Genomic DNA, 23,754 nt, shown 5'->3' with positions numbered 1-23,754 from the left:
TAAGGAGAGATTATATCTTGGCATCAAATGAAGCTTTGTGGTAGAGTTTAGGAATAAAAGATTCGCAGCCACATTGTTAGGTATTTATTATCGACACCCAGATAGTCAGAGGGATATTGAGGAGCAAATATGTGCACAATTCATAAAGTTGTTTAAATACAATAACAATAGGGTAATTGGAGAAGGTGATTTCAACTTTCTCAACAGTGATTGGGATAGACATAGTGTTCAGGCCTTGAATGGAGTAGATTTCTTGAAATGTGTAGAGGAGAACTGTTTAGGTCAATATGTAGAGGGTCCAGCAAGGGACGGAGCTGTGCTGGACCTGATTCTGGGGAATTAAGACAGTTGGATGGTTGAGGTGATGGTGGGGGAGCATTTCACTGATAGCGACCACAACATGGTACCATTCAACACAAAGATAGAAAATGCTGGAAAATCTCAGCAGGTCAGACAGCATCTGTGGAGAGAGAATAGAGCCAACGTTTCAAGTCTGGATGACCCTTCGTCAGAGCTGAGTAGAGTTCCCTCTACACCTCCATTCCCAATCAGGATGGCCTCAAAGCTCTTCGCTTCTTCCTCGAAAAGAAGTCTGAACAGTCCCCATCCACCACCACTCTCCTCCATCTGGCTGAACTGGTTCGAGCTCTGACGAAGGGTCATCCAGACTTGAAACGTTGGCTCTATTCTCTCTCCACAGATCTGCTGTCAGACCTGCTGAGATTTTCCAGGATTTTCTGTTTCAGTTTTAGATTCCAGCATCTGCAGTATTTTGCTTTTATCTTATGGTATTGTTTAAGGTTGTTATGGACAAAGAAATAGACAGGTTGCCAAAACAAAGTTTTGGTTTGGGGGAGAGGGAATTTTAGTAAAATAAGATAGGATCTGGTCGAGATAGACTGGGAACAGCTACTAATGGGAAAATCTACAGAAGAGCAGTGGGGGGAAATGGAGAGGATAGCTTGATCGGAGCTGGCTTCATCAGAGGGAGGCCATGTCGAACAAATTTGATTGAATTTTTTGACGAGGTGACTCGATGTGTAGGTGAGGATAGTGCAGTTGATATAGTTTATATGGATTTCAGCAAAGCCTTTGACAAGGTCCTACATGGGAAACTTATAAAGAAGGCAAATGTACATGGGATATAGGGTAATTTGATAAGGTGGATTCAAAATTGGCTCAGTTGTAGATACAGTAAGAAGTCTCACAACACCAGGTTAAAGTCCAACAGGTTTATTTGGGAGCAAATACCATAAGCTTTCGGAGCGCTGCCCCTTCGGAGTGAAAATCTGTTCTCCAACAGTGCACAGAGACACAGAAATCAAGATACAGAATACTGATTAGAATGCAAATCTCTACAGCCAGCCAGGTCTTAAAGGTACAGATAATGTGGGTGGAGGGAGCATTAAACACAGGTTAAAGAGATGTGTATTGTCTCCAGACAGAACAGCTAGTAAGATTCTGCAAGATCAGTTGTAGATGACAGAGGGCTGCTTTAGTGACTGGAAGCCAGTGCCCAGTGGAATTCCACAGGGATCTGTGCTGGGTCTCCTATTATTCATCATTTATATAAGCGACACAGATGACTACGTGGGGGTGTTGTGAACTTGAAAATGTAAGGTTAAAAATGTGATGTTTGACAAAATGTAAATATTGAAAAGAAATGCTAAAACCCAAATAAGAAATCATACAGCATTGTCTCCTTAAAAAGCAAGTGTCTTTCTGTGGATTTTAAACTGCAGCAGCAGGTTTGCAACATTTGTGTCCAAATCAAAGCCAGCACGCAGAGACCCAGGATCAATGGAATACAAATATGAGGTTTGATGATAGCCTAAAGCCATTCAGATTAGAGTCATAGAGGTTTGCAGCATAAAAACAGGCCCTTCGGCCCAACTTGTCCATGCCGCCCTTTTTTTAAACCACTAAGCGGGTCCCAATTGCCCGCATTGGGCCCATATCCCTCTATACCCATCTAATCCATATAACTGTCTAAATGCTTTTCAAAAGACAAAATTGTACCCGCCTCTACTACTACCTCTGGCAGCTTGTTCCAGACATCATGACCCTCTGAAAAAATTGACCCTCTGGAACCTTTTGTATCTGTCCCCTCAGCTTAAACCTATGCCCTCTAGTTTTAGACTCCCCTACCTTTGGGAAAAGATGTTGATTATTTAGCTGATCTGTGCCCCTCACTAGTTTATAGACCTCTATAAGGTCACCCCTCAGCCTCCTACGCTCCAGGGAAAAGAGCCCCAGCCTCTCCTTATAACTCAAACCATCAAGCCCCGGTAGCATCCTAGTAAATCTTTTCTGCACTCTTTCCAGCTTAATAATATCCTTTCTATAATGTGACCAGAACTGTACACAGTATTCAGGATTTCTGGAATACTGAGAGGTAATTCCAGGTATTTAAATCTAGACAAGGGGATATAGCTGTTAGAGTAAGCTTGCTACCCCTTTAGTTGGAAGGAGGGAGAGGCAAAGCTCTCATATAGAATCCTTCAGTTTAATATAAATGTCTTCAGAAAATCACCATCCAAAGAGAAAGGGATATTAACTCAGAGGTTGTTCCAGATGGAAGCATCAGAAGAAAGTTCATACTTCCACCAGACGCCAGGTAATATATTACTTGAGAGTGACTATATTCTACAAGGATTTATTTCATTATTCCTGAATGAGTCTTGTAATATTCGAACAGCATTCTATTGGGGAATTTATTTAGTTTGTTAAATGTTCTAATAAGTTTGTCACCAGTTTTAAAATAAAGACCTGTTAATTGTTCATGAGTGTGAGAGTGTCAGATCCTGCTTTAATTGACCAAAACCAGTAGCTTCCTACTATCTCACCACATAAGATTGAGGCAAGGTATGTCCCTTTGGGTGGTTCCAAAATCGCAGAGAGGGAAAAATCACCTCAGTATCGTAACAAAATTGGGGGCTTGACCAAGATCTGAACAGTCACAGATATTTAAACAAATCTTCAGTGAGAAGTGGGAAAATCTATTTCATCTCGGTTAAATCAAAAAGTGGGAAATGGCTCTGGAAATTGCTAAAGGGGTTTTGAGGGTCAAAGAAGCGTCCCACATTTGCCAAGAAACTTTAGAAAAACAGAGAAAGGTGACACTTGTGAAATTGGCAGATTAGAATTGGATTTAACCAAGGGATAGTAAGAAAGATGAACTTGTAAAGGAGTTAGTCAAGCATTTAGGAATAGCAGTGAAACATTCAACTGTGGTGGAGTTAGGAGAAATGAGATTGCAACTGAAAAAATTGGAGTTAGAAAATGGAATTAAAAGGCTCCAGCCTCCAGTTAGAGAGAGAAGAAAACGAAAGAGAGATGAAGGCGCTAGCAGAAGAAAGGGAAAAAGGGAGAGAGAAGAAGGGAAAAAGAGGTTGTTTCAGTTAGAAAGGAAAAAGCTGAAAATGGAAGAAAACAGACTTCAAATGGCAGGAGAAAGAGTACCAGATAGAAGTGATAATGAGCAGATTCAGCAGAGCCAACCGCCTGCTAAGGATATATACAATTATGTACAGACATTACCAAAATTTGATGAGAAGTGCGCAGAAACCTCTTTCATCTCCTTTAAGAAATTGGCTACACAGATGAAGTGGCCAGAGGATGTGTAGGTACAGTTAATTCATAGAACATAGAACATAGAAACCCTACAGTGCAGAAGGAGGCCATTCGGCCCATCGAGTCTGCACCGACCACAATCCCACCCAGGCCCTACCCCCACATATTTTACCCGCTAATCCCTCTAACCTACGCATCCCAGGACTCTAAGGGACAATTTTTTTTTTTTAACCTGGCCAATCAACCTAACCCGCACAACTTCAGACCAAGTTGGTAGGCAGGGGTACTGAGTTGTTTGCAGCATTGTCAGAGGAGGTGTCAGGAAACTATGAAGAAGTAAAGAAGGCTGTTTTGAGTGCCTACGAATTGGTACCAGAAGCATATAGACAACAGTTCAGAAATGTACAAAAGCAACCAGGTCAGACCTATATCAAAATTGAGAGAGTGAAACAGAACAATTTGGATAGATGGATGAGAGCATTAAACATGGAAAAGCCATATGAGGTCCTTAGAAATATAATTCTGCTGGAGGAGTTCAAAAACTCACTTCCAGACGGGGTAAGAACTCGTGTTGAGGAGCAGTTAGTGAGAAGAACTGCAGAGATGGCGCATGAAAACGCATCAGGGCATAAATTAAAATTTGGCTTCCGACAGCAATCTTATTCCATGAAGGACAGAGGTTAGGGGAGGGGGAGATCCTTCCACGAACACCCAAAAGTAGATAACACTGGGACCAGTTTACCACCTGTGAAAAAAGACACCCCAGAGGGTGGAAAAGAGGTGAAAGACCTCAGGTGTTTTAACTGCCATAAGATCAGTGCTGGGCCCACTGTTATTTGTCGTTTATATTAATGATTTGGATGAGAATATAGGGGGCATGGTTAGTAAGTTTTCAGATAACACCAAGATTGGTGGCATAGTGGACAGTGAAGAAGGTTATCTCCGATTGCAACGGGATCTTGATCAATTGGGCCAGTGGGCTGACGAATGGCAGATGGAGTTTAATTTGGACAAATGCGTGGTGATGCATTTTGGTAGATTGAACCAGGGCAGGACTTACTCAGTGAATGGTAGGGCAACTCTCTTGGGGAGAGTTACAGAACAAAGAGATCTAGGGGTACATGTTCATAGCTCCTTGAAAGTGAAGTCACAGGTGGACAGAGTGGTGAAGAAGGCATTCGGCATGCTTGGTTTCATCGGTCAGAACATTGAATACAGGAGCTGGGACGTCTTGTTGAAGTTGTACAAGACATTGGTAAGGCCACACTTGGAATACTGTGTGCAATTCTGGTCACCCTATTATAGAAAGGATGTTCTTAAACTAGAAAGAGTGCAGAAAAGATTTACTAGGATGCTACCGGGACTTGATGGATTGAGTTATAAGGAGAGGCTGAATAGACTGGGACTTTTTTCTCTGGAGCGTAGGAGGCTGAGGGGTGATCTTATAGATGTCTATAAAATAATGAGGGGCATAGACAAGGTAGATAGTCAATATCTTTTCCCAAAGGTAGGGGAGTCTAAAACTAGAGGGCATAGGTTTAAGGTGAGAGGGGAAAGATACAAAAGTGTCCAGAGGGGCAGTTTTTTCACACACAGGATGGTGAGTGTCTGGAACAAGCTGCCAGGGGTAGTAGTAGAGGCGGATACAATTTTATCTTTTAAAAAGCATTCAGATAGTTACATGGGTACGATGGGTATAGAGGGATATGGGCCAAATGGGATTAGCTCAGGGGTTTAAAAAAAAAAGGGTGGCATGGACAAGTTGGGCCGAAGGGCCTGTTTCCATGCTGTAAACCTCTGACTCTAAGATGGGACACACAAAGGCAGAGTGCTGGTGGCTTAAGAAAGGCCCTGAGAAAAAGGAAGTGGTAGAAGAGGCTCAAGTAGTGGGACGAGTTAAGGTAGTGAAAGTAATCTCGAAAGAAGTCAGGGAGATAAAGGAGAGTGCACAGCCTCGGCACAGGCTGGATGATAAAGCAGAACCCGATCTTTTCAAAGGCTTGACCCGAGTGGGTAAGGTTTATTCAGATAGAACAGGGGAAGTAGGTAACAAAGTTAAATTATTCAGAGATACTGGAGCTAATATATCTCCAATGGTAAGAGATGAAAGTATTTGCACTCCTGAAATACTGCCCGAAAGAAGGGTAATCTGTAGAATAAATGGAGAGAAGAGTAGTGTTCCCCTGTGTAAGATAAAACTAGAAAGTCCAATCCAGTGATCGTGGGAGTGACAGTAAACCTGGCCGTTTCAGCATTCCACTTTATTCTGGGAAAAGGTTTTGGTGGATCACAAGTGGGAGTGATGCGCATTGTAGTGGAAAAGCCAAAAGGAAATCTAGGAACTGAGAAAATAAAAGGAAAATACCCTGGAAATGTGTCGGACTGTGTGGTGACAAGATCCCACAGCCATGAGTTAAAACACAAAGGAAAGGTGAAGGAGGTGAGGTTCAGTTAGCTGACACTATGTTTGATGAAATGGGAAAAGAGAAACCTGAGCAGGTAAAGGATCAGACAGAGGTTTTTAATTCTGAAAGATTAAATAGGGTAGGTGAATTAGCTAAGCAGCATTTGAAGGTGACACAGCACCTAATGAACCAAGAAGCTGATGAGAAATCTACCATTCAGATATTTTCCCCTGGAGATATAGTTTTGGTGGTCTTGCCAATTGTAGGAGATACTTTTAAAGCGAGATTTAGTGGTCCCTTCCAAATTGAAAAAAAATTAAAATGAGATAAATTATCTGGTGAAAATGCTAGATAGGGAAAAGATTTTCAGGGTATGTCTTGTGAACATGCTCAAACAATATTATGAGGGGGAAAGGGAGCCAGAGAAACTGGTATTAGTTACATAGAAACATAGAAAAACTACAGCACAAAACAGGCCCTTCGACCCCACAAGTTGTGCCGAACATATCCCTACCTTCTAGGCCTACCTATAACCCTCCATCCTATTAAGTCCCATGTACTCATCCAGGAGTCTCTTAAAAGACCCTATTGAGTTTGCCTCCACCACCACTGATGGCAGCTGATTCCACTCGCCCACCACCCTCTGTGTGAAAAACTTCCCCCGAACATTTCCCCTGTACCTACCCCCCAGCACCTTAAACCTGTGTCCTCTCGTAGCAGCCATTTCCACCCTGGGAAAAAGCCTCTGAGAGTCCACCCAATCTATGCCTCTCAACATCTTATATACCTCTATTAGGTCTCCTCTCATCCTACGTCTCCAAGGAGAAAAGACCGAGCTCCCTCAGCCTACCCTCATAAGTCATGCCACTCAATCCAGGCAACATCCTTGTAAATCGCCTCTGCACCCTTTCAATCTTTTCCACATCCTTCCTGTAATGAGGCGACCAGAACTGAGCACAGTACTCCAAGTGGGGTCTGACGAGGGTCTGATATAGCTGCATCATTATCCCCAGACTCCGAAACTCAATCCCTCGATTGATAAAGGCCAGCACACCAGACGCCTTCTTAACCACCTCCTCCACCTGCGGGGCCGATTTTAGAGTCCTATGGACCTGGACCTCAAGGTCCTTCTGATCCTCTACAGTACTAAGAGTCTTTCCCTTTCTATTGTACTCCTTCATCCCATTTGACCTGCCAAAATGGACCACTACGCATTTATCTAGGTTGAAGTCCATCTGCCACTTCTCCGCCCAGTCTTGCATCCTATCTATGTCCCTTTGTAACTTCTGACATCCCTCCAGACTATCCACAACCCCACTAACCTTCGTGTCGTCGGCAAACTTACCAACCCATCCCTCCACTTGCTCATCCAGGTCATTTATGAAAATGACAAACAGCAAGGGCCCCAGAACAGATCCCTGGGGCACACCACTGGTGACTGACCTCCATTTAGAAAAAGACCCATCTAAACCCACTCTCTGTCTCCTTTGGGCAAGCCAGTTCTGGATCCACAGGGCAGCAGCTGACTTTGTGTGCATCAAAGCAGAATGAGGAATCAAATCCCGAGGATATGGATTTTGTTGTGCCTCAAAACATATTGAACAATGAAGAAGTCCTTAAACTGGAATCAGGTAGAACGTTATCTGTCCCAAGAACAGAGACCTGAACTGAAAGACATGTTAAAGAGAGAGATAAGAACCTATGTAGGAATAAAGTGGGGAGGGCAGATGCCATAGTACATGAGGTTGATGCAGGGAATGCTGTTCTCATAAAACAACACCCTTACAGGCTTAATCCTCTCAAAGCAGCGCAGGTACAAGAGGAAGTAGAAGCGCTGCTACAAGATGACATAATAGAGCCAAGTCAAAGTAAATGGAGTTCGCCCGTCGTGTTGGTCCCTAAACCTGATGGTACTCAACAATTCTGCGTGGAATATCAGAAGGACAACGCAGTGACAAAATCGGATTTCTATCCAATCCCAAGGTTGGAGGATTGTGTACAGGAAGTCGGCCAAGCCACCTACCTCTTCAAGATGAACTTATTTCTGGGTAACTGGCAAGTACCTTTCCATCGAAAAGCGGCCATGAGTGAGCTCAGGCTTCAGAAGACACTGACCTCCAGCGTTTTGTGCTGTAGCAAGAAGAAGGTATGGCTGGATCCTAATGAAACAAATGAGACTGTCAATGCCAATTCCTGTCAACAGATCGGAAAATTAATGAAAGATGGTCTAATTATCTGCAAGCCTGTGACTGTATACTCGTGTGCTCGATGCAGGAAGAACACCCTCACATGCAGGAAGGGCCGGCACGAACATGGGTAAGCAAAAGCATACAGATAATGCTCACATGCAGGAGAAACTGGCCTGGATAAGGAGAATGAGAATTGAAAGGCATCTGCTTTGCAGATACAGGGAGTCTAAGAAGATCAATTGCCACGGCCTACATCTGAAGGTGACGGGTAATATCTTCAAGAAAAAGCATATCTTGATGAAGCACATTCTCAAACTAAAGGCATCTAAGGCTCACAAGAAGCTACTGACTGATCAGACTGAAGCTCGCAGAAGCAACTCATAAAACAACTCATAAAACGCCGTGCAGAACATCAGCAGGCCAAAAAGGTTTGTGCCCCAGGAGAAACTGAAATCCTGAAAATTATTCGCACAGATAAACGGAAGAAGAAAGTTTGGACAAGGATGGTCACTAAAGTTTGCTGTGACGGAGATGGATTCACTCGGAAACCTCCTAAAAATAAAAGAGTCATCAGACTGATGGGTTTACGTGTTAAGAAGGCCCATGTAACCCATCCAGAACAAGTAAGTCTGATCACTCCAGAGCACATCCATGTGACTAAACCTCACGAGGATGACAGGATCATCGCACTGAAGCGAGAGTTCATCCTCCCAAAAAACTTGGTGCAAAAGGTTGTTCTGTATGAGATCATAATGAAACTGTTAAAAACACAAGCTATGTGGATGCAAGATCCAACAAAAGAGAAAAAAAACAGGGAAGCATTTTGTATTTCTGTAAATCTTTTTGTTGTTATTCATGAATTGGTTTAAAATGATGAAAGTTGAGAGAAAATAAAGAAACAACTTTCAAGAAAAATATGAAGCCATCTTTTGATGATGGTTCATTTTTTCCCTGGGGATGTTTGTGCACAGCTGTTTGTGAACAGAACTCCCACTCACCTGACGAAGGAGCAGCGCTCCGAAAGCGAGTGGCGTTTGCTACCAAATAAACCTGTTGGACTTTAACCTGGTGTTGTGAGACCTCTTACTGTATTTTAAACTGCAGCAGCTGGTTTTCAACATTTGTATCCAAAGCAGCAGCCAGTGTTCCAGTAGAGCAAAACAGGCTTTTGAATTGAACCAATGAGTTTAAAGCAAGCGCACAGAGACATCGGACCAATGGAATTCAAATGTGAGGATTGTTGACAGCCTCAAGCCATTCAGATTGCAGGAATACTGTGAGGTAATTCTAGGTATTTAAACCTGGACAAGGGGAGATAACTGTTAAAGTAAGCTTGCCACCCCTTTAGTTGGAAGCAGGGAGAGGCAAGGATCTCATCCAGAATTCTGAAGTTTAATATATATCTTCATAAAATCACCATCTAAAGAGAAATAGAGACCAACTCAGAGGTTGTTCCAGATGGAAACATCAGAAGAAAGTTCATACTTTCAACAGATGCCAGATATATTATTTGAGAGTGACTATATTCTATAAGGATTTGTTTCATTATTCCTGAATGAGTCTTGTAATATTCGAACAGAATTCTATTGGGGAATTTATTCAGTTTGTTAAATGTTTTAATAAGTTTGTCACCAGTTTTAAAATAAAGAAAATTGTTCTTGATAGGGAGTGTCAGACCCTGCTTTAATTTACCAAAACCAGTAGCTTCCTCCTGTCTCACACACATTCGTATAAAAATAGGAGGCGAAGTATGATTTTTGGATGATTTTTAAAATCGCGCAGAGAGAAAAATCACCTCCGCGTCGTAACAGGGGTGTAAGTTTTCAGATGACACAAAGATTGGCTGGGTGGTTAACAGTGAGGCTGAGTGTCTTGGGTTACATGAAATTATAAACAGGATGGTCAAATGGGCAGATAAGTGACAGATGGAATTTAAATGTGAGATTGTACACTTAGGATGGAGTAATTTGACAAGGAAGTATTCAATGAACAGCATGACACGAGGAAGCTTTGTGGAACAAAGGGTCCTTGGCGTGTTTGTCTATAGATTTCTGAAACTAGAGGCCGGTTCGGGTAACTGCAGGCCGGTTAGCTTAACTTCTCTAGTAGGGAAAATGCTTGAATCTATCATCAAGGAAGAAATAGCGAGACATCTGGATATAAAATATCCCATTGGTAAGATGCAGCATGGGTTCATGAAGGGAAGGTCATGTTTGACTAATTTGGTGGAATTCTTTGAGAACATTACATGTGCAGTGGACAATGGGGAACCTGTGGATGTGGTGTATCTGGATTTCCAGAAGGCATTTGCCGCACCAACGACTGCTTCATAAGATAAAGGTGCACGGTGTTATGGGTAATGTATTAGCATGGATAGAGGATTGGTTAACTAGCAGAAGGCAGAAAGTGGAGGTAAATGGGTGTTTTTCTGGTTGGTGATCAGTCACTAGTGGTGTGCCTCAAGGACTGTTGTTGGGACTGCAATTGTTTACGATTTACATAGATGATTTGGAGTTGGGGACCAAGTGTGGTGTGTCAAAATTCGCAGATGACACAAAGATGGGTGGCAAAGCAAAGTGTGCAGAGAATGCTGAAAGTCTGCAAAGGGATATAGATAGTCTACATGAGTGGGCGAGGATCTGGCAGATGGCGTACAATGTTGGTAAATGTGAGGTCATCCATTTTGATAGGAATAACAGCAAAATGGACTATTATTTAAATGGTAAAAAATTGCAGTATGCTGCTGTGTAGAGGGACCTGGGTGTCCTTGTGCAGGAATCTCAAGGAGTTGGTTTGCAGGTGCAGCAGTTAATTAAAAAGGCAAATGGAATTTTGTCCTTCATTGCTAGAGGGATGGAGTTTAAAAACAGCGAGATTATGTTGCAGCTGTATAAGGTGCTGGTGAGGCCACACCTGGAGTACTGTGTACAGTTCTGGTCTCCTTACTTGAGAAAGGATATACTGGCACTGGAGTGGGTGCAGAGGAGATTCACTAGGTTGATTCTGGAGTTGAGAGGGTTGGCTTATGAGGAAAGACTGAGTAGACTGGGGCTATACTCATTGGAATTCAGAAGAATGAGGGGGGATCTTATCGAAACATATAAGATTATGAGGGGAACAGATAAGATAGAGGCAGGGAAGTTGTTTCCACTGGCGGGTGAAACTAGAACTAGGGGGCATAGCCTCAAAATAAGGGGAAGCAGATTTAGGACTATTTTGATGAGGAACTTCTTCACACAAAGGGTTGTGAATCTGTGGAATTCCCTGCCCAGTGAAGCAGTTGAGGCTACCTCATTGAATGTTTTTAAGGCAAGGATAGATACATTTTTGAACAGTAAAGGAATTAAGGGTTATGGTGAGCGGGCGGGTAAGTGGAGCTGAGTCCACAAAAAGATCAGCCATGATCTTATTGAATGGGAGAGCAGGCTCGAGAGGCCAGATGGCCTACTCCTGCTCCTAGTTCTTATATTCTTATGAAAGCGGAAGGGCATGTTTGTAGGGTGGTGAAAAAGGCATATGGGACACTTGTCTTTATCACTTGAGGCATAGAGTACAAAAGCAGTAAGTCATTTTGTAGTTATATAGAACTTTGGTGAGACCATAGCTAGAATACTGGGAACAGTTCTCTCTCGCTGTCTCTATTTCTCCCTCTATTTCTCCTTCTCCCTACTGTTGGGAAGTTGGTGTTTATAAAATTGTCTGTTTAAAAAGGTGGTGTTAATGCAAGTACACAGAAAGCCTGGAGTGAAACATTTGTATCAAGAAGCCAGGCAGTAGCAATGCCAAGACAACAGGCTGTTTTATGAATTTTGCCCAATCAATTTAAATCATAATAACAGCAACCTATCAGGTTTGAATTTGATGTTTTGGTAACCTGAGTAAATATCCTATTGTGGGGATGTTGGTTTGTCATCAGGAGTAAAAGAGACAGCTCTCAGATCCAGAGAGACACAGCAACTGCTCTCTGCCACAGCGAATAGCTTTTAGCTCAAAAACTGTGAATAGCAAAGATAGCACAAGAAGACACAAGACAGAAGAAAGAAGACAGGAGATTCCGGAAGATGACAAACATGGTTGAAATATTTTTTTGTCAATACGTGGGAATTGTATTTATCTGAACAGCATTTAGAATAGTGTTTCATTCAGTTTGTTAATAGTTTAGTTAACCTGTTCACTGATAGATAAATATTCTTATTTGATGATTTTACAGAGAGAGTCTCAGGGAGTTATTTTGATTTAATCACAAAGTTGCTGAAGAGCAGAACGCACGACTTCTCATACACCTTTAACAGATTATAAAGTAAGGTACTCTGATTAGGTGTTAGTTCTCAGAGAGGGGATCAATCTCCCCTTTATAACAATATTGCTCCACCTCTTCCTCCATGTCTCCCCCTCTCTCTCTCCATGCCTCTCTCTCTCTCTCTCCCTCACTCTCCATGTCTCCCCCCCACTCTCTCTCTCTCTCTCTCCATGTCTCCCCTTCTCTCTCTCCATGTCTCTCTCTCTCCCCCTCTCTCCATGCCTCCCCTCTCTCTCTCTCTCTCTCTCCATGTCTACCCCCTCTCTCTCTCTCTCTCTCTCACTCTCTCCATATCTCCCCTTCTCTCTCTCTCTCTCTGTGTCTCCCCCCTCTCTCGCTTTCCATGTCTCCCCCTTCTCTCTCTCCATGTCATTCTCCCCCTCTCTCCTTGCCCTCCCCCTCTCTCCTCGCTCTCCATATCTTCCATTCTGTCTCCATGTATCCCCCGCTCACTCGCTCTCCATGTCTCCCCCGCTCACTCGCTCTCCATGTCTCCCCCGCTCACTCGCTCTCCATGTCTCCCCCGCTCACTCGCTCTCCATGTCTCCCCCGCTCACTCGCTCTCCATGTCTCCCCCGCTCACTCGCTCTCCATGTCTCCCCCGCTCACTCGCTCTCCATGTCTCCCCCGCTCACTCGCTCTCCATGTCTCCCCCGCTCACTCGCTCTCCATGTCTCCCCCGCTCACTCGCTCTCCATGTCTCCCCCGCTCACTCGCTCTCCATGTCTCCCCCGCTCACTCGCTCTCCATGTCTCCCCCGCTCACTCGCTCTCCATGTCTCCCCCGCTCACTCGCTCTCCATGTCTCCCCCGCTCACTCGCTCTCCATGTCTCCCCCGCTCACTCGCTCTCCATGTCTCCCCCGCTCACTCGCTCTCCATGTCTCCCCCGCTCACTCGCTCTCCATGTCTCCCCCGCTCACTCGCTCTCCATGTCTCCCCCGCTCACTCGCTCTCCATGTCTCCCCCGCTCACTCGCTCTCCATGTCTCCCCCGCTCACTCGCTCTCCATGTCTCCCCCGCTCACTCGCTCTCCATGTCTCCCCCGCTCACTCGCTCTCCATGTCTCCCCCGCTCACTCGCTCTCCATGTCTCCCCCGCTCACTCGCTCTCCATGTCTCCCCCGCTCACTCGCTCTCCATGTCTCCCCCGCTCACTCGCTCTCCATGTCTCCCCCGCTCACTCGCTCTCCATGTCTCCCCCGCTCACTCGCTCTCCATGTCTCCCCCGCTCACTCGCTCTCCATGTCTCCCCCGCTCACTCGCTCTCCATGTCTCCCCCGCTCACTCGCTCTCCATGTCTCCCCCGCTCACTCGCTCTCCATGTCTCCCCCGCTCACTCGCTCTCCATGTCTCCCCCGCTCACTCGCTCTCCATGTCTCCCCCGCTCACTCGCTCTCCATGTCTCCCCCGCTCACTCGCTCTCCATGTCTCCCCCGCTCACTCGCTCTCCATGTCTCCCCCGCTCACTCGCTCTCCATGTCTCCCCCGCTCACTCGCTCTCCATGTCTCCCCCGCTCACTCGCTCTCCATGTCTCCCCCGCTCACTCGCTCTCCATGTCTCCCCCGCTCACTCGCTCTCCATGTCTCCCCCGCTCACTCGCTCTCCATGTCTCCCCCGCTCACTCGCTCTCCATGTCTCCCCCGCTCACTCGCTCTCCATGTCTCCCCCGCTCACTCGCTCTCCATGTCTCCCCCGCTCACTCGCTCTCCATGTCTCCCCCGCTCACTCGCTCTCCATGTCTCCCCCGCTCACTCGCTCTCCATGTCTCCCCCGCTCACTCGCTCTCCATGTCTCCCCCGCTCACTCGCTCTCCATGTCTCCCCCGCTCACTCGCTCTCCATGTCTCCCCCGCTCACTCGCTCTCCATGTCTCCCCCGCTCACTCGCTCTCCATGTCTCCCCCGCTCACTCGCTCTCCATGTCTCCCCCGCTCACTCGCTCTCCATGTCTCCCCCGCTCACTCGCTCTCCATGTCTCCCCCGCTCACTCGCTCTCCATGTCTCCCCCGCTCACTCGCTCTCCATGTCTCCCCCGCTCACTCGCTCTCCATGTCTCCCCCGCTCACTCGCTCTCCATGTCTCCCCCGCTCACTCGCTCTCCATGTCTCCCCCGCTCACTCGCTCTCCATGTCTCCCCCGCTCACTCGCTCTCCATGTCTCCCCCGCTCACTCGCTCTCCATGTCTCCCCCGCTCACTCGCTCTCCATGTCTCTCTCTCTCTCTCTCCTCGCTCTGCCCCCCTCTCTCCTCGCTCTGCCCCCCTCACTCCTCGCTCTCCACGTCCCCCCCTCACTCCTCGCTCTCCACGTCCCCCCCTCACTCCTCGCTCTCCACGTCCCCCCTCACCTTGCTCTCCATGTCGAGAGGGTTTAAACTAGTTTGACGGGGGGTGGGACCCAAAGCAGTAGGGAGACAGAAGAGAAGGTTGAAGTTAAAGCGAGCACATTAAACAGTAAAGGCAGTGTCAGTAATCCAAGTACCAGACAGATCAGGCAAAAACAAGACAGAGAGTAAGGGAAGTCCAGATTGAACTGCATATATTTCAATGCAAGAGGCCTGACGGGCAAGGCAGATGAACTCAGGGCATGGATGGGTACATGGGACTGGGATATTATTACAATTACTGAAACATGCCTAAGGGAAGGACAGGACTGGCAGCTCAATGTTCCAGGATACAGATGCTATTGGAAAGATAGAACAGGAGGCAAGAGAGAACATAAGAACATAAGAAATAGGAGCAGGAGTAGGCCATCTAGCCCCTCGAGCCTGCCCCGCCATTCAATAAGATCATGGCTGATCTGACGTGGATCAGTACCACTTACCCGCCTGATCCCCATAACCCTTAATTCCCTAACCGCTCAGGAATCCATCCATCCGCGCTTTAAACATATTCAGCGAGGTAGCGTCCACCACCTCAGTGGGCAGAGAATTCCAGAGATTCACCACCCTCTGGGAGAAGAAGTTCCTCCTCAACTCTGTCTTAAACCGACCCTCCTTTATTTTGAGGCTGTGTCCTCTAGTTTTAACTTCCTTACTAAGTGGAAAGAATCTCTCCGCCTCCACCCTATCCAGCCCCCGCATTATCTTATAAGTCTCCATAAGATCCCCCCTCATCCTTCTAAACTCCAACGAGTACAAACCCAATCTCCTCAGCCTCTCCTCATAATCCAAACCCCTCATCTCCGGTATCAACCTGGTGAACCTTCTCTGCACTCCCTCCAATGCCAATATATCCTTCCTCATATAAGGGGACCAATACTGCACACAGTATTCCAGCTGCGGCCTCACCAATGCCCTGTACAGGTGCATCAAGACATCCCTGCTTTTATATTCTATCCCCCTCGCAATATAGACCAACATCCCATTTGCCTTCTTGATCACCTGTTGTACCTGCAGACTGGGCTTTTGCGTCTCATGCACAAGGACCCCCAGGTCCCTTTGCACGGTAGCATGTTTTAATTTGTTTCCATTGAGATAGTAATCCCATTTGTTATTATTTCCTCCAAAGTGTATAACCTCGCATTTATCAACGTTATACTCCATTTGCCATATCCTCGCCCACTCACTCAGCCTGTCCAAATCTCTCTGCAGATCTTCTCCGTCCTCCACACGATTCACTTTTCCACTTATCTTTGTGTCGTCTGCAAACTTCGTTACCCTACACTCCGTCCCCTCCTCCAGATCATCTATATAAATGGTAAACAGAAGGTGGTGTTGCACTTTTGATTAGGGAAAACATCACGGCAGTACTGAGAGAGGATATATCCGAGGGTTCGCCCACTGAGTCCATGTGGGTGGAACTGAAAAATAGGGTTGTACTATAGACCCCGGAATAGTCAGTGGGAAACTGAGGAGCAAATACGTAAGGAGATTACAGATAGCTCCAAGAAAAATAGCTGGTAATAGTAGGGAACTTTAACTTTCCCAACATTGACTGGGACAGCCATAGTATTAGAGGGTTGGATGGAGAGAAATTTGTTGAGTGTATTCAGGAGGAATTTCTCATTCAGTATGTGGATAGCCTGACTAGAGAGGGGGCAAAACTTGACCTCTGCTTGGGAAATAAGGAAGGGCAGGTGACAGAAGTGTTAGTGACGGATCACTTTGGGACCAGTGACCATAATTCTATTAGTTTTAAGATAGCTATGGAGAATGATAGGTCTGGCACAAAAGTTAAAATTCTAAATTGGGGCAAGGCCAATTTTGATGGTATCAGGCAGGAACTTCCAAAAGTTAATTGGGGAAGCCTGTGGGAAGGCAAAGGGGTGTCTGATAAGTGGGAGGCTTTCAAAAGTGTGTTAACCAGGGTTCAGGGTAAGCACATTCCTCTTAGAGTGAAGGGCAAGGCTGGTAGAAGTAGGGAACCCTGGATGACGTGGGATATTGAGGGCCTGGTCAAGAAGAAGAAGGAGGCACATGACATGCATAGGCAGCTGGGATCAAGTGAATCCCTGGAAGAGTATAGAGGGTGTAGGAGTAGAGTTGAGAGAAATCAGGAGGGCAAAAAGGGGACATGAGATTGCTTTGGCAGGTAAGGCAAAGGAGAATCCAAAGAGCTTCCAAGAATGCATAAAGGGCAAAAGAATAACTAGGGATGAGAAGGGCCTCTTAAGGATCAACAAGGTTATCTATGTGCGGATCCATAAGAGATGGATTATTGAGATCCTAAATGAATATTTCTCATCAGTATTTACTGTTGAGAAAAGCATGGATGTTATGGAACTTGGGGAAATAAATAGTGATGTCTTGAGGTGCTGGAAGTCTTAAAGCGCGTCAAGGTAGATAAATCCCCGGGGCCTGATGAAGTGTATCCCAGGACATTGTGGGAGGCTCGGGAGGAAATTACCCCGACCTGAAATATTTGAATCATCGACAGCCAGTGAGGTGCCTGAAGATTGCAGGGTGGCGAATGTTGTGCCTTTGTTTAAAAAGGACTGCAGGGAAAAGGCTGGGAACCACTGGCCAGTGAGCCTCACATCTGTGGTGAGTAAGTTGTTGGAAGGTATTTTGAGAGACAGGATCTACAGGCATTTAGAGACGCAAGGACTGATTAAGGACAGTCAGCATGGCTTTGTGAGTGGAAAATCATGTCTCACAAATTTGATTGAGTTTTTTGAAGGGGTAACCAAGAAGGTAAATGAGGACAGTGCAGTTGATGTTGTCTACATGGACTTTAGCAAGGCCTTTGACAAGGTACCGCATGGTAGGTTGTTGCACAAAGTTAAATCTCACGGGATCCAGGGTGAGGTATCTAAATGGATACAAAATTGGCTTCTTGACAGAAGCCAGAGGGTGGTTGGAGAGCTGTTTTTCAAACAGGAGGCCTGTGACCAGCGGTGTGCCTCAGGAATCGGTGCTGGGCCCACTGTTATTTGTTATTTATATTTTTGATTTGGATGAGAATTTAGGAAGCATGGTTAGTAAGTTTGCAGATGACACCAAGATTGGTGGCATAGTGGACAGTGAAGAAGATTATCTAGGATTGCAACGGGATCTTGATCAATTGGACCAGTGGGCTGACGAATGGCAGATGGAGTTTAATTTAGATAAATGCAAGGTGATGTATTTTGGTAGATTGAACCAGGACAGGACTTACTCAGTTAATGGTAGAGAGTGTTAGAGAACAAAGAGATCTAGGGGTACAGGTTCATTGCTCCCTGAAAGTGGAGTCACAGGTGGACAGAGTGGTGAGGAATGCTTGGTTTCATTGGTCAGAACATTGAATACGGGAGTTGGGATGTCTTGTTGAAGTTGTACAAGACATTGGTAAGGCCACACTTGGAATACTGTGTACAGTTCTGGTCACCCTGTTATAGAAAGGGTATTATTAAACTAGAAAGAGTGCAGAAAAGATTTACTAGGATGCTACTGGGACTTGATGGTTTGAGTTATAAGGAGAGGCTGGATAGACTGGGACTTTTTTCCCTAGAGCGCAGGAGGCTTCAAGGTGATTTTACAGAGGTCTATAAAATAATGAGGGGCATGGATCAGCGACATAATCAATATCTTTTCCCAAAGGCATAGGTTGGGGAAGGAAACTGCAGGGGATGGGCACAATTGTAATGTGGAACTTGTTCAAGGAACAGCTACGATGCATCCTTGATAAATATGTACCTGCCAGGCAGGGAGGAAGCAGACGTGTGAGGGAACCGTGGTTTAGTAAGGAGGTTGAATCTCTTGTGAAGAGGAAGAAGGCGACTTATGTTAAGATGAGACGTGAAGGCTCAGTTAAGGCGCTTGAGAGTTACAAGTTAGCCAGGAAGGACCTAAAGAAAGAGTTAAGAAGAGCCAGGAGGGGACATGAGAAGTCTTTGGCAGGTAGGATCAAGGAAAACCCTAAAGCTTTCTATAGGTATGTCAGGAGTAAAAGAATGACAAGGGTAAGATTAGGGCCAGTCAAGGACGGGAGTGGGAAGTTGTGCGTGGAGTCTGAAGAGATAGGAGAGGCACTAAATGAATATTTTTCGGCGGTATTCACTATTCACACTGGAGAGGGACAATGTTGTTGAGGGGAGTACTGAGATGCAGGCTGTTGGACTGGATGGGATTGATGTTCATAAGGAGGAGGTGTTAGCAATTCTGGAAAGGGTAAAAATAGATAAGTCCCCTGGACCGGATGGGATTTATCCTAGGATTCTCTGGGAGGCTAGAGAGGAGAGGAGGGGCGGCACGGTAGCACAGTGGTTAGCAATCTGGGTTCGATTCCCGGCTTGGGTCACTGTCTGTGTGGAGTTTGCACATTCTCCTCGTGTCTGCGTGGGTTTCCTCCGGGTGCTCCGGTTTCCTCCCACAGTCCAAAGATGTGCGGGTTAGGTTGATTGGTCATGCTAAAAAAAAAAAAATTGCCCTTAGTGTCCTGAGATGCGTGGATTAGTGGGTAAAATATGTAGGGATATGGGGGTAGGGTCTGGGTGGGATTGTGGTCGGTGCAGACTCGATGGGCCGAATGGCCTCTTTCTGTACTTAGGGATTCTATTCTATGAGATTGCAGAGCCTTTGGCTTTGATCTTTGTATCGTCATTGTCTACAGGAACAGTGCCAGAAGACTGGAGGATAGCAAATGTTGTCCCCTTGTTCAAGAAGGGGAGTAGGGACAACCCTGGTAATTATAGACTGGTGAGCCTTACTTCTGTTGTGGGCAAAGTATTGAAAAGGATTCTCAGAGATAGGATTTATAATCACCTAGAAAGGAATAATTTGATTAGGGATAGTCAGCACGGTTTTGTGAAGGGTAGGTCGTGCCTCACAAACCTTATTGAGTTCTTTGAGAGGGTGACCAAAGAGGTGGATGAGGATAAAGCGGTTGATGTGGTGTATATGGATTTCAGTAAAGCGTTTGATTAGGTTCCCCATGGTAAGGTTTTGCAGAAAATACGGACACATGGGATTGAGGGCGATTTAGTGGTTTGGATCAGGAATTGGCTAGCTGTAAGAAAACAAAGGGTGGTGGTTGATGGGAAATATTCATCCTGGAGTTCAGTTACTAGTGGTGTACTGCAAGGATCTGTTTTGGGGCCACTGCTGTTTGTCATTTTTATTAATGACCTGGATGAGGGCGTGGAAGGATGGATTAGTAAATTTGCGGATGACACTAAAGTTGGTGGAGTTGTAGACAGTGCGGAGGGAAGTGGCAGGTTACAGAGGGACATAGATAAGCTGCAGAGCTGGGCTGAGAGGTGGCAAATGGAGTTTAATGCAGAAAAGTGTGAGGTGATTCACTTTGGAAGGAGTAACAGGAATACAGAGTACTGGGCTAATGGTAAGATACTTGGTAGTGTGGATGAACAGAGGGATCTGGGTGTCCATGTGCATAGATCCCTGAAAGTTGGCACCCAGGTTGATAGGGTTGTTAAGAAGGCGTATAGTGTGTTAGCTTTTATTGGTAGAGGGATTGAGTTTCGGAGCCAGGAGGTCATGCTGCAACTGTACAAAACTCTGGTGTAGCCGCATTTGGAGTATTGCGTACAGTTCTGGTTGCCGTATTATAGGAAAGATGTGGATGTGTTGGAAAGGGTGCAGAGGAGATTTACCAGGATGTTGCCTGTATGGTGGGAAAATCGTATGAGGAAAGGCTGAGGGGCTTGAGGTTGTTTTCGTAGAGAGAAGAAGGTAAGAGGTGACTTAATAGAGGCATACAAGATGATCAGAGGATTAGATAGGGGTGGATAGTGAGAGCCTTTTTCTCGGATGGTGTTGGCTAGCACGAGGGGACATAGCTTTAAATTGAGGGGTGAGAGATATAGGACAGATGTTAGAGGTAGGTTCTTTACTCAGAGAGTAGTGAGGGCGTGGAATGCCCTGCTGCAGCAGTAGTGGACTCGTCAACATTAAGAGCATTCAAATGGTTATTGGATAAACATATGGATGATATTGGAATAGTGTAGATTAGAGGGGCTTTAGATTGGTTTCACTGGTCGGTGCAACATCGAGGGCCGAAGGGCCTGTACTGCGCTGTAATGTTCTATGTTCTAAAGGTAGGGGAGTCTAAAACTAGAGGGCATCGGTTTTAAGGTGAGAGGGGAAAGATACAAAAGGGTCCGGAGGGGCAGTTTGTTCACACAGAGGGTGGTGATTGTCTGGAACAACCTGCCAGAGGTGGTAGTAGAGGCGGGTATAATTTTGTCTTTTAAAAAGCATTTTAACAATTAGATGGGTAAGATGGGTACAGAGGGATATGAGTCAAACACGGCAAGTGGGACTAGTTTAGTGGTTAAAAAAAAGGGACGGCATAGACAAGTTGAGCCGAAGGCTGTAAACATCTGTGACTCGAAGACTCCATGACTCGCCATCTCTCTCTCCATGTCTCCCCCACTCTCTCTCCATGTCTCCCCCACTCTCTCCATGTCTCCCCATCTCTCTCCATGTCTCCCCCACTCTCTCTCCATGTCTCCCCCACTCTCTCTCCATGTCTCCCCCACTCTCTCTCCATGTCTCCCCCACTCTCGTCTCCATGTTCTCCCCACTCTCTCTCCATGTCTCCCCCACTCCTCTCCATGTCTCCCCCACTCTTCTCTCCATGTCTCCCCACTCTCTCCATGTCTCCCCCACTCTCTCTCCATGTCTCCCCACTCTCTCTCCATGTCTCCCCCACTCTCTCTCCATGTCTCCCCACCTCTCTCTCCATGTCTCCCCCACTCTCTCTCCATGTCTCCCCCACTCTCTCTCCATGTCTCCCCCACTCTCTCTCCATGTCTCCCCCACTCTCTCTCCATTCTCCCCACTCTCTCTCCAGTCTCCCCACATCTCTCTCCACGTCTCCCCCACTCTCTCTCCACGTCTCCCCCACTCTCTCTCCACGTCTCCCCCACTCACTCTCTCTCCACGTCTCCCCCACTCACTCTCTCTCCACGTCTCCCCACTCACTCTCTCTCCACGTCTCCCCCACTCACTCTCTCTCCACGTCTCCCCCACTCACTCTCTCTCCACGTCTCCCCCACTCACTCTCTCTCCACGTCTCCCCCACTCACTCTCTCTCCACGTCTCCCCCACTCACTCTCTCTCCACGTCTCCCCCACTCACTCTCTCTCCACGTCTCCCCCACTCACTCTCTCTCCACGTCTCCCCCACTCACTCTCTCTCCACGTCTCCCCCACTCACTCTCTCTCCACGTCTCCCCACTCACTCTCTCTCCACGTCTCCCCCACTCACTCCTCTCTCCACGTCTCCCCCACTCACTCTCTCTCCACGTCTCCCCACTCACTCTCTCTCCACGTCTCCCCCACTCACTCTCTCTCCACGTCTCCCCCACTCACTCTCTCTCCACGTCTCCCCCCACTCACTCTCTCTCCACGTCTCCCCCCCACTCTCTCTCCACGTCTCCCCCACTCACTCTCTCTCCACGTCTCCCCCACTCACTCTCTCTCCACGTCTCCCCCACTCACTCTCTCTCCACGTCTCCCCCACTCACTCTCTCCACGTCTCCCCCACTCACTCTCTCTCCACGTCTCCCCCACTCACTCTCTCCTCCACGTCTCCCCCACTCGCTCTCTCTCCACGTCTCCCCCACTCGCTCTCTCTCCACGTCTCCCCCACTCGCTCTCTCTCCACGTTCTCCCCCACTCGCTCTCTCTCCACGTTCCCCCCACGCTCTCTCTCCACGTCTCCCCCACTCGCTCTCTCTCCACTTCTCCCCCACTCGCTCTCTCTCCACGTCTCCCCACTCGCTCTCTCTCCACGTCTCCCCCACTCGCTCTCTCTCCACGTCTCCCCCACTCGCTCTCTCTCCACGTCTCCCCCACTCGCTCTCTCTCCACGTCTCCCCCACTCGCTCTCTCTCCACGTCTCCCACTCGCTCTCTCTCCACGTCTCCCCCACTCGCTCTCTCTCCACGTCTCCCCCACTCGCTCTCTCTCCACGTCTCCCCCACTCGCTCTCTCTCCACGTCTCCCCCACTCGCTCTCTCTCCACGTCTCCCCCACTCGCCTCTCTCTCCACGTCTCCCCACTCGCTCTCTCTCCACGTCTCCCCCACTCGCTCTCTCTCCACGTCTCCCCCACTCGCTCTCTCTCCACGTCTCCCCCACTCACTCTCTCTCCACGTCTCCCCCACTCACTCTCTCTCCACGTCTCCCCCACTCACTCTCTCTCCACGTCTCCCCCACTCACTCTCTCTCCACGTCTCCCCCACTCACTCTCTCTCCACGTCTCCCCCACTCACTCTCTCTCCACGTCTCCCCCACTCACTCTCTCTCCACGTCTCCCCCACTCACTCTCTCTCCACGTCTCCCCCACTCACTCTCTCTCCACGTCTCCCCCACTCACTCTCTCTCCACGTCTCCCCCACTCACTCTCTCTCCACGTCTCCCCCACTCACTCTCTCTCCACGTCTCCCCCACTCACTCTCTCTCCACGTCTCCCCCACTCACTCTCTCTCCACGTCTCCCCCACTCACTCTCTCTCCACGTCTCCCCCACTCACTCTCTCTCCACATCTCCCCACTCACTCTCTCTCCACCGTCTCCCCCACTCACTCTCTCTCCACGTCTCCCCCACTCACTCTCTCTCCACGTCTCCCCCACTCACTCTCTCTCCACGTCTCCCCCACTCACTCTCTCTCCACGTCTCCCCCACTCACTCTCTCTCCACGTCTCCCCCACTCACTCTCTCTCCACGTCTCCCCCACTCACTCTCTCTCCACGTCTCCCCCACTCACTCTCTCTCCACGTCTCCCCCACTCACTCTCTCTCCACGTCTCCCCCACTCACTCTCTCTCCACGTCTCCCCCACTCACTCTCTCTCCACGTCTCCCCCACTCACTCTCTCTCCACGTCTCCCCCACTCACTCTCTCTC

The 23,754-nt window shown here is 47.4% G+C and overlaps 2 protein-coding genes and 1 pseudogene across 2 annotated transcripts in view; 2 read left to right on the top strand and 1 right to left on the bottom strand.

Moving 5' to 3' along the window:
* LOC144496991 (class I histocompatibility antigen, F10 alpha chain-like) overlaps positions 1 to 23,754 on the bottom strand; it is a 201,056-nt gene that overhangs the window by 99,940 nt on the left and 77,362 nt on the right. The gene's annotated exons all lie outside the window — the stretch shown is intronic.
* The window catches only part of LOC144496994 (class I histocompatibility antigen, F10 alpha chain-like), a 32,796-nt gene that overhangs the window by 2,350 nt on the left and 6,692 nt on the right, over positions 1 to 23,754 (top strand). The window lies entirely within an intron of this gene.
* Positions 8,062 to 9,036, top strand: LOC144497550 (large ribosomal subunit protein eL19 pseudogene; annotated as a pseudogene).

The sequence above is a fragment of the Mustelus asterias genome, chromosome 8 (assembly GCF_964213995.1).
Source record: "Mustelus asterias chromosome 8, sMusAst1.hap1.1, whole genome shotgun sequence".
NCBI lineage: Eukaryota > Metazoa > Chordata > Chondrichthyes > Carcharhiniformes > Triakidae > Mustelus > Mustelus asterias.
The sequence above is the reverse complement of the archived record's forward strand: the minus strand, read 5'-3'. Positions and strand labels throughout refer to the sequence as shown.